At 39.1% G+C, this 10906-nt stretch overlaps 1 long non-coding RNA gene across 1 annotated transcript; it reads left to right on the top strand.

Annotated features, from left to right (window-relative positions):
• Window positions 1-5428: 5428 nt before the first annotated feature.
• Window positions 5429-9745, top strand: LOC138954604 (uncharacterized). Its single transcript, XR_011451907.1, has 2 exons — window positions 5429-5851; window positions 7013-9745. It is a non-coding gene; the product is annotated as an uncharacterized lncRNA (long non-coding RNA).
• Window positions 9746-10906: the final 1161 nt, after the last annotated feature.

Below are 10906 nucleotides of genomic sequence, written 5' to 3'. Positions count from 1 at the left end.
GTGGCGCTGTGACAAACGGATTTGCACATAATGTATATTGGAGTTATATGACGCAGGTGTACAACATTTCATGGGCCACGAACTTTGAGTAGGCACCGTGCGGTGAAATATTGTCCGTACAGTGCAGTGATGTCACGTGTGAGATGTGACCAATCAGAGAAGAGTATTGACTGAGGTCACGTTTGTAGATAGATTAGACAGCAGAGCTTTGCAGACCATTGACAAGAGAAGACGGGTCTCTTACTGGGTAAAGTTTCTCACCGGGCGCTGGGAGGTCGGTTAGACTCGTGCCGCGGTATTGAATCGTTGGATTCAACTGCTGTGTTTACAGGTATTTATTGAATTGATATTTTGCTCGGAGATATTATTTTGCTCGGAAATATTGACTTGAGAAATGACCGGGAGAGTCATGTGTGAATTGGCTGAAAAGCGTGCGTTGATGTCAGCCATTGTTGAAAATGGAATGTTTACATGTTTTTCGGAAATGAAGTCGCTTATGAGTTAGCGGGTGTATATACTGTAACCGCATAAGTTAGTTGACGGTAGTGATAAAGAATGTCAGAAAAGTTTATTCAAGTATGGAGACTTATGGTAGTTTAAACTTGTGTATTTTAGCATCCCGGGCCGAGTGGGTCGCGGAAGTATCCCGGGCCGAGAGGGGTCGCGGAAGTTGGGGAACGAGACGGGAGGTTCTGCCCTTACGCCCGAGCCGTGAGCTGTGGGGAGCGCAGGAGGGGAGACAGCGTGAAGCGCTGTAAAACGGGAACCCCGTCCCCATTCCACCACACGAAGACAGTTTGTGTGGGTGGGGTGGAGCAGTGCGTGCCACTGAATATGTGAGTACGACTGGGAGAAATTAACCAGCGTGATAGCTGTACGGAGATACGTTTCCCAAGTGAACAACCACGAGACGTCGAGCGTCGTGGTTTTTGTCATCTGTGTGTAACAGAAGTGAATATTGACAGAAGTATTGCTTGAGACAATGACTTCGTATGTAGTGAGACAGACAGGCTCTCACGGAACAAAGCTTGAAGTGTTCTACGTGTGTGCGCGTGAATTATAGACTGCATTAGAAAGTAACATGTTTGTATTTCTGTGCAGCTAGTTTTCTGTATGTTAACAGAAATAGCACCTACTTGTTGAGTGAGAGTGATTTGTAGGATGAATGGGAAATAATATGTTTATGTTGTATTAAGTATTTCAATAGAGGTGCAGGGGCAAAGGGCTATACTGTGTTCTTGTCTTTGTGCCTGGTTGGACTGTTGTGTGTGTGTGTGAAGAACAGTTATATAGTAAACAGAGAGTAGCACGCACAATTTCTGATAGGAGTAGATATATATACATACAGACATACACACTGAAATTCCAGCCGTAACATTTGGTGACCCCGATTACTCTGTGTTAGTTAAAAATTTGTAGTTGTTTCCCTGCTTTACTACATTGAATTTTGTCCCCTATGTTGGATTTTTAGAATTTTTGGCAGTAGGTCACGCAGACAGAGATTTTTCAGATTCAGTAGTTGTGTCGTTCATGTCCTGTTTTGTATTTGTTACCGTCTCCAGTTTTACGGTAGTGCTTACTGTACAGTTCTAAGCACTGAGGGATTAGCTTCATTTTTCTACCTGTGGGGTCTTTCATTTCTCTTTCTTTGCTCTTTTCTGTGTCTTCATTTTGTAAAATATTTAGAACATTTTTTTCTTTCTGCTTTGGAATAGGGATCTATCTGTTGTTTATTGCCCTTTGCCTTTGTTGATTAACTTTGATTAATTTGGTTCTTTTTGACTTTGAAATTTTATGATTTGATTTTGAATTTTGGTTGTTAGTGTGATTGATTAGGTTTATTGATTCTGTAGGATTGGTTTGATTTTGTAGGTTTGTTGTAAATAATTAAGGTAATTAGTTGTGATATTTTGATATAGACTTTAATTAGTTTAAGTTTTAGTTTATTTTTGATTTGTTATTTGCTATGGTAGTAGATTAGGTACTTTGAATTTTTTTGGTTTAATTTAGTCTGCTGTTTGGTGATTGTGTCACTTTAATATTTTTTTTGGAATTTATTTTATTTGCCTCCAACGACATTTTTGTTGTGTTCTGTTGATCTAAATTAAGTTAATTTCATTAGTAGTGTATATGAAGTGATTTTAAGCTACTATTTACAACTTTAAATTTGTTTTAGTTTAATATAGAGTGTTTCACTTCATACATTTTTTGTTGGAACTTCGTTTTATTTTGCTTCCAACTGCGTTTCTTATAGTTGGACTTTATTTATTTTGAGTTTGGTTTTCTGATTTAGTATTTAGATTGTTGATTAGTCTTAAGTATTTACTTGTGTTTGCATCTTTGAACTTTGAATTTTTCTTACTATTTGTGGTTTGGGGTTGTTGTTTTGTTTGTGCTTGTATATATGTTTTGAAACAAGATTCGTTTTTGACTTCATTAACTGGGTATCTGACTTTAATTAGAATTGTTGGATATTTTTGCGTAAGATTTACGCCAAAACGTGTTTGGATATAGTCTTGTGTTGACTATTGTATCTTGTGCCAGATTTTTTGTGGTACTTGACAGATTTCAAGTAGATTGCTTGAACTTGCTTTATTATTTGAAACTTTTTCAAAACTTTTCTCTAAACTTGGACATATTTTGTTGTGATTTTGAAAGTTCAAAACTTACACAATGGAGAGCGAAGATGATTATGATGCGTTCTTTGAAAAGTTTGTTAAACAGGCAGAGACTTTAGGTCTTGCTGCAGAGAAACGTGAGAAATACGTGAAAGAAAGTTTTGATCGTTTGGAGAGAAAACGAGAAAAAGATGAAAAGCAAAAAGAAAGGGAAATGGAAGAAAGTCGAAGACAAAAAGAATTGGAAAGGGAAGAGAGACAAAAAGCATTGGAAATTGAGGAAAGACGAAGAGATAAAGAAATGGAACACCAGTTAAAACAAAGAGAACTTGAGATTAGGCAGGCTGAACTTACTGCTGGGTCGCGTACACCGCAAAATGATCGGGATTCTCACACAAGACTCCCTGCATTCAGGGAACAGCAAGATGATATAGACTCGTACTTGTTCAGGTTTGAAACTCATGCAAAATCTCTGGGATGGGAAGAGACAAGATGGATCACGTACTTGTCTGCTCTCTTAGACGGTAATGCATTAAACCTATACCATAGCCTTGCTGCTGCTGGTGAACTAACATACCAATCTTTGAAAAAGAACTTGCTGAAGACATTTCAGTGCACATCTGAAAATGTTAGACAAAAACTCAGATATAGTAAACCATGCGAAAATGAACCGTTCCAAACTTTTGGAATTGAGTTGCGACGATTGTTTGATCGTTGGGTGGCGCTATCTGGGATAACCACAGATGTTGATGGTTTAACAGACTTGATTCTGGCAGAACAATTCCTTGAAAGTGTATCAGCCGACGTAGCAACTTTCATTCGAGAGAGAGGTCTTGTTAAACTTGATGATATGGTCACAGCTGCCGAGAATTACCGTTTATCACGGAAGTCAGGGTCTACTATTTTCTCAGCTGGTTCCTGTGTTCAGGAAGATTATGTTGGCGCTGCTTTTGCACATGGTGATAATCACGGAGGTGATCAGGAGTTACCGCGAGTTGGTTCTGGTTTTGCTAAGCATAGTGATAACCGGAGTTATGGGACTTCTGACGCGCAAACATATCCACATGAGGGTGCATATAAATCACGTAGAAGTAGACGCAGACGTGCACATGGTAAGAGAGTTCGTTCACCCCGAGAGGACGACACTTGTTTTCTGTGTTCTGAAAAAGGTCATTGGCGTCAAGAGTGTCCAATACGGATAAATCCTGTAAATCCTTGCTGGGCTTGTGGTTTGGGCGGCCATAAGTTGAAATCGTGTCCGATGGCTAAATTTCTAGAAGAGAGGAAGTCAGGAAATGCAGTTGTTCGGGAGGTCGTTCCTCCAGTCGTTCCTCCAGTTAAGAAAGTTGTGCAAAGTTTGAAGTTGGAACATGGTAGTGTCAACGAGAGTGAATGTACAGTCCTTCGAGACACGGGTTCAACGATGTCTGGAGTGCGTAGAGGATTGGTGTCAAAGGACCAGTTTGTCAGTGGTAACGTCACTTGTAAGACATTTGGTGGGGAGGTCATTACTTATCCTCAGGCGAAAGTTATGGTAGAGACACCTTATGTGTCGGGAGAAATGGTTTGTTGCGTCCTGAATGATCCTGTGGCTGATTTGATCATAGGCAACATTCCGGGGATTTCAGGGAGTGCAGACTGTTTCCCTGATGTTGAGGGGGTTACGGCTATGGCTAATCGTGCGCAGGCAAAGAGAAGAAACCCTCCTTTGGTTCTGACTCCAGATCAGAAGGTTGCGTGTTCGAATCAGGACTTGGCAGTTGTACGAGAACAACTCATTCAGTTGTGCTTGTCATCGTCTGGGGTAAACGATTAAAGAACGATACAATTGTCGAAAACCGTCAGGTAGCCCATTTCAGGTCTCCTCTAGCAGCCGGCAGCCAGCTGTCTACATCCCCCCCCCCCCCCCCCCCCCCCATGCATTTTTTTTGTTAAATTGTTTATACAAAGCCGGTTTTTTTCCGTGTAACATGCCCATAATGGCTTTGCCGTGAGGGCGTAAAACTAACATTTTCTCTCTCGAAAACCGTCATGAATTCTGTCATGTATCGATTTAACATTGGAATGTCCTTCTTTGAGGCAATGTGACGTCAGAGTCATCAAATTCATATTTAGGCGGCTTCCCAGGACTACAACAGAGTTTATGTTTGTGCACGTCCAATCGTAAAAGATACTTACCTGCGTAATAAGACAATTTCAGTAGATTCCTTCTTTCTCCTTGTTGTTGTTGTTGTAGTTGTTGTTGTTGTTGTTGTTGTTGTTGTTGTAGTTGTAGTTGTTGTAGTTGTAGTTGTTTTTGTTGTTGTTGTTGATTTGGTGGTGGTGGTGGTCGTCGTCGATGTTGTTGTGTTTTGTTGTTGTTTTTGTTATTGAGGTCGTCGTCGTCGTTGTTGTTGTTGTGTTTGTGCGCGCACAGTCTGCATGTGTGAGTCCTGAAGTGTGTGATTTTCTGTAAACGTTAACACATTCACACGTGCACACTTGCATGTGCGTTTTAGCGACGTTCCTGCGAAAGCCTTCGAATTTCTTTCCGTACAGCATGTCAGGTGCCTCGATCTTCTCTTTAGCACTGACAAAGAAGACCACAAATACTTGCTTCCGCTCATGAACATAATCAGAGTCTGAATATGCATGAACAGTGTTTGCAAATGACAGATATACTCGCCGGAGAAAAAATGCTTGTCAGGCAATTATTTTTCTATGGATGTTGTTCAGTCTCAACCATGTTGACGCATGGACTTGTTGGTTTGGGTCCTCGTGGAGCCTTCAAGGGAGAAACCGGTGTCCCTTGAAAGAATGGTCTTTGGGTGTGTTGGGCGCATAGTAAGAATCCGGGGCAGAGTTGGAATCTCGCGGGACTTCGTCACGCCTCAGTAGATTTCCAACAAAGCGCGTCATTTCCGGAAACGCACCGACTCATTCTAGAAATGGCCCTCCTTTCGACTGGCGATGCCAGTCTGATCGCCAGTCTGCCTCTCGCCCTTGACCATGATGGGTGACCACAGGGAAGAGGTGGACAGTTTTGTCGTGGAACTTACGCAGAAAATACAACCGTGCTCACGCAGAAGAAATATGACAACATTGTGCTGTTTCTAAAAACAAAACGTACGGACCACATTGAAGATGGGAAGTCTTCGAAGTTCAAGTGGTGGGTGCGTGAAAAGAAGTTTCAGCTCGTGAACTTTCCAGGATTGGACTTAAACGACGTTCTCTGCATACCCAGCAAACAAGAGGTAAGTTCGTAGTTATGAAACGTGACTGAAAGTATTTCGCTATGTTGTTTTATTTATTTTTTCGCATGTTTATTTTTGTACAGTTAATGAGTTACGGTTATCTCAACTGTTCTTGATTCCATGGCTGTCAGTGTCACTGACTCACTGTCAGCCAAATTTCTGTTGACATTGAGACTGAAAGTATCAGATGACATGTTCTATGGTCCATCCAGTGAATAAAACTCAGTTTCAAAGTTCTATGCAACCATGTGTGATCAATGATATTCAATGTGTAACAGGTTTCCTAAACAATCGTCCATGTAATACGAGCTGTGTGCCTGCCATTAGAGTCGTGCATTTTCAGTCCTTTAAAGTTTAAATGATTCGTATCATTCTCTGTACTTTTGTCTGTAATACTCTAGTTATAATAACACAGACATGCAACAAAAACATATCCATGTCAAACATTTTGGTTTCCATGTCAACAACCAGTCAGAAATCAAGTTAAAACCTTAAACACAGGCCGAAAAATAAGTTATTACCTTTTGTTGTTCATAACTTTACAGTTACACCATGACATAGTTACAATTTAATTGAATATTCTTTAACTTTAAGTGCTCAGCTATCATTGTAATAAAAGATGGTGTTCATAACTTTACACTAATCTTGCTTAAAATTAATCTGAACAATGACAACTCATGGCTTAACATTTATTCAGTTACTTCAGACAAAAGCTAATTAGGTTCATTAATAAATTTATATAACTAGTTTCAATATTTGCCCCCAAACTTCCTTGTTCCTTTGATTCCTACAACATTGGTCTTGCTTGGACTTAATTAATTCATTTTGTACTGTTCATGCAGATTAATCTTAACACTTAACAAGTGTCATCTGTCAGTTGTAGAACTTGTACCCTCTCTTAATTCCAGTAGAAAGCACTATAGTTACAACAGCATATATATAATATGATAAAGAAATATCATTTTGCGCTCTGAATTCTCAGTATTTCTGAGTTAATTATGTAAGTGTCCACTTGATCTGTTGTTGTTGTTGTTGTTGTTGTTGTTGTTGTTGTTGTTGTTGTTGTTGTTGTTGTTGTTGTTGGTTTTTTTATTTTTTTTATTTAATATATCCAGACCTCAATGAGTTGTTTTGCTATGATTGTTGCTTACTTGTGTGCAGAATGCTGAGTCGCTGCTGGCAAACATTCCAGTGGCTGTGATGCGACAATGTCACTGCCAGATGTTCAGAAAATACAGTCATCAGAGGCTTCTGCAACATGGACGTCCTCGAGAAAAAAACATGTGCGGCATGCCATTTTGCTCAAAACCGGATTTGGCAGACTGGGTGTAGAGTGAGAAATGTCACTCCTGGTGCCACTTTGACTGTGCTGGGATGGAGATGATGAGAGCTGAGGTCTCGGCAGAAGATGTACATTTTGTGTGTGTTGTGTGCAAGGACTGATGAGGAAGTGTTGATTTATGTCTTCTACCTTCCACCTGCATGGGATTTTTTCCTTCTCAATTTGTTCATTAGTGCTGTATGATGTTCACTCACAGACTTTTCTCTGCACATATTCAGGGGGTGTCCAGAACGTATGTGTGTACACTGTATGTGTTTTCAAAAATCATGTTGTTGTTCTTTCCAAATCGTCTCTTATTGACTCACCGGAGTAATTGGCGAGTCTAAGAATTCATATACATGTGTCAATCCATATATCCGGCCAAAAAACTTAACATTTGAGGTTAGCTTGGTTGTTTTTCAAGCTAGACCTCTGAAAAATTTAAGGTTCGATGATCTTACAAAGTCCTTTGTACTGGAAACTTGCATTCTCCCAGTAAGGTAATATATTGTACTAAGTTGCAAGCCCCTGGAGCAAATGTTTGATTTGTGCTTTTGTGAACAAGAAACAATTGACAAGTGGCTCTATCCCATCTCCCCCCGTCGCGATATAACCTTCGTGGTTGACAACGACATAAAACACCAAATAAAGAAAGATCTTACAAAGTGACCTCAGTTTGGTTGACCCTCTTCAAATTTTGGGGTCACAGCGGGGTCATGTTCGTTTCATTGGATTAAAACTTGTGCGTTGAAGCTATATCAGATGTTTTTGAAGCTACAGGTTTGAAACCTTGTATACTTCTAGTGTTTGATCATCTCCAGACTTGACCTAAGTTTGATTGACCCTTGTCAAGTTTTGGGGTCACAGGGGGCCAGTCATGTTTGTTTCATAAAACTTAACGTTGAAGTTATCTCAGATGTTATTGAATCTTAAGCTTTGTAACTATGAAAACTTCAAGGGTAGTTGTAGTTGATAGCCAACATGAATCTAGTTTGAGATACCCCTGTCACATTTTGGGGTCACTGCGTTGTGTCATTATTGCATTGCACAACTTTGTTACATTTTCCATATATATGTTTAAATCAACATATTCAGGGGGTGTCCAGAACGTATGTGTGTATGTGTTTTCAAAAATCATGTTGTTGTTGTTTCATAGTGGCACTGGGTTTCTTGTGCAAAGTTTAAACGGATGTGTTTTGTAATTTTTTTAGTCGTGCTGTACAGTTTGACGCCAGTTTACAAGTAGTGCTTCTGCTGAGCATCAAGATGTGATTAATGTATTTTTGCTGTCTGTCTTATGGATTCTTGTGCAAAGTTTAAACAGAGGCATTTTATGATTTTTAAATTGTGCTGTACAGTTTGACGTCAGTTTTCAAGTAGTGCTTTTGCTGTGTGATTATTTTGATGTGATTAATTTATTTGTGCCGTCTGTTTATTTTTGTGTGTGGGTGTGCCAAGTTTTTACAGAGGTGTTCTCCTGTGAATGTGAGTTTTAAGTAGTGCTGTACAGTTTGACCCCAGTTCACAAGTAGTGCTTCTGCTGAGCATCAAGATGTGATTCATTTATTTTTGCTGTCTGTCTTATGGTTTCTTGTGCAAAGTTTAAACGGATGTGTTTTGTAATTTTTAAGGTTTTTTTGTGCCGTCTGTTTATTTTTGTGTGTGGGTGTGCCAAGTTTTTACAGAGGTGTTCTCCTGTGAATGTGAGTTTTAAGTAGTGCTGTGCAGTTAGACCCCAGTTCACAAGTAGTGCTTCTGCTGATCATTAAGATGTGATTCATTTGTTATGTGCTATCTCTTAATTGTGTGTGTGTGTGTTAAACAGACATGTTCTACTGTGGCATTTAGATGTGCTGTACAGTTTGATTGCAGTTTACAAGTAGTGCTTCTGCTGTGAGATCATTGTGATGTGATTAATTTATTAGTGCTGTCTATTTGTTGGGTCAGTGTGCCAATTTCAAAGTGTGTTTTCTGTGACATTATAGTGCTGAACAGTTTGACCCCAATTTTCTAGTTGCTTCTGCTTTGTGATCATAATGATGTCACAAATTGTTTTTCTTGGAATTTTCTTGAAGTATAGTTTTTTGTGTGTTTGACTGTCAAGTTCAAACAAGTATCTTCTGTAACTTTTGAGATTTGCGTTACCGTTTGACCCCAGTTACCAAGGTTTGCCTCTGCTGTGTGATAATTGTGGTGTTATAAGTTACGTTTTGCAGTCTTTTGTGATTTCTTTGCCATCGATCCGTTTTCATGCAAACAGCACAAACTAAGCAGTAACGTACTTTGTTTTAATCAATAAGGCAACTGAGGCTGTATCCTGAATAATGTCATTATTGTGGGTATGAAAGCTTTGTGCACCGTAAAATATTTTTTTACCCTTGAACATTTCTTCTGAATTCCATCTTCTAATTTTTGTATCTCTGTATTTGTGAACAACAAACTTGCCTAATGATGTTTGCCTTTCCATTTTGTGTGTATAAAACTAAATGAAATGGTGTGTGTGTGTTCATTGGTGCTCATACATTTTATGTGTTTTTTTGTGGGAGAATTAAAATTTTGATTTGCATCACTGATTTATTTGTGTTGGTGTTCCTGTGAGACTGTGGGGTCAAAGACAAGCATTTGACCTGGGGTGTGAGTGTGTGTGTGCATTGCTCCTCAAGCATCATGATGTATGAATTGTCTTTTCTTGTCTCAATATAATGACATATATAATTTCATGCAGCTTTCCTACTAAGACAGAAGTGATTCAGAGTGAATCAAATGAAACATAATGCAGGTGGGACGTACACAAAAATCTATATAATTGTAATCATGTGAGGTGTTAAAAACGTGCATAAATCCCTTCAATTAACAAGATGTTATGGTTTGAGTACCTGAACCAACCTTGTTATTTTTTCTGTTTTAAAGCCAGACTTAATCCTCACCTTAAATGCTAAAATTCGTTTTGGGCTGCGTGCTGCCCCTGCAATCCGCCAAGGCCTAGGCGGCCCTTGGACCCCGGCAGTAAAAAAAAAGTTCAGTCGCAGGCAAAATTCAGACTCCCACCCATGTAGTGTAAAGCCATTAATCACAGTCATAAGTTTGTTTTCATATTCTGTTTGTTTATAAATTCAGTTCATTGATCTCTGTTTTGGTCTTCGCTTTGTTGCTTTGGTTGAAAAAAGTGACCTTCTCTCCTTCTGAGAAAGCTACCTCTCTTGTGTGGTGTGTGAATTTAATTAAACAAATCATGAAATGTATGCATTGGCAGCTAGTGCTTCCTTCCCTTTGTTTATCAAAGACCAAAAGGCATTATTCAAAGAAAAGTCATACTCAACTTATATGATGCAATCAAGCACACAAAATGTAGCACATATAACATAGCACAGTTGTTCCAAAGAAGTATAAGAGCATCCCTTGTAGCCAAAAAACAAACAAAAAAACACACACACCTTGCTTAGCATCATAATGATTGGGATAGGCAGACACTGTACATTGAAACTGGAGATGTATTCAAATATACCATATTACCAGGTTTTTCACATATGCACACAAGCACACATTTAGTGCTAATTTTTGCATTAACTGACTTTAATCCTTTCAAATTCTTACACCCTCTGTATGAAAATTATGGTACCTCCTGTTGATCTTGTGCCACCATTACTTAAAAAGTGTTGAACACAAAAATATGTCATTTTGTTCTCAGTATTTACACATTCTCAAGCAAGTAATAAAAAAAAGTTCTGCGCTTC

This window comes from Littorina saxatilis, unplaced genomic scaffold, assembly GCF_037325665.1.
Source record: "Littorina saxatilis isolate snail1 unplaced genomic scaffold, US_GU_Lsax_2.0 scaffold_2572, whole genome shotgun sequence".
NCBI classification, from domain to species: Eukaryota; Metazoa; Mollusca; class Gastropoda; order Littorinimorpha; family Littorinidae; genus Littorina; species Littorina saxatilis.
The sequence above is the reverse complement of the archived record's forward strand: the minus strand, read 5'-3'. Positions and strand labels throughout refer to the sequence as shown.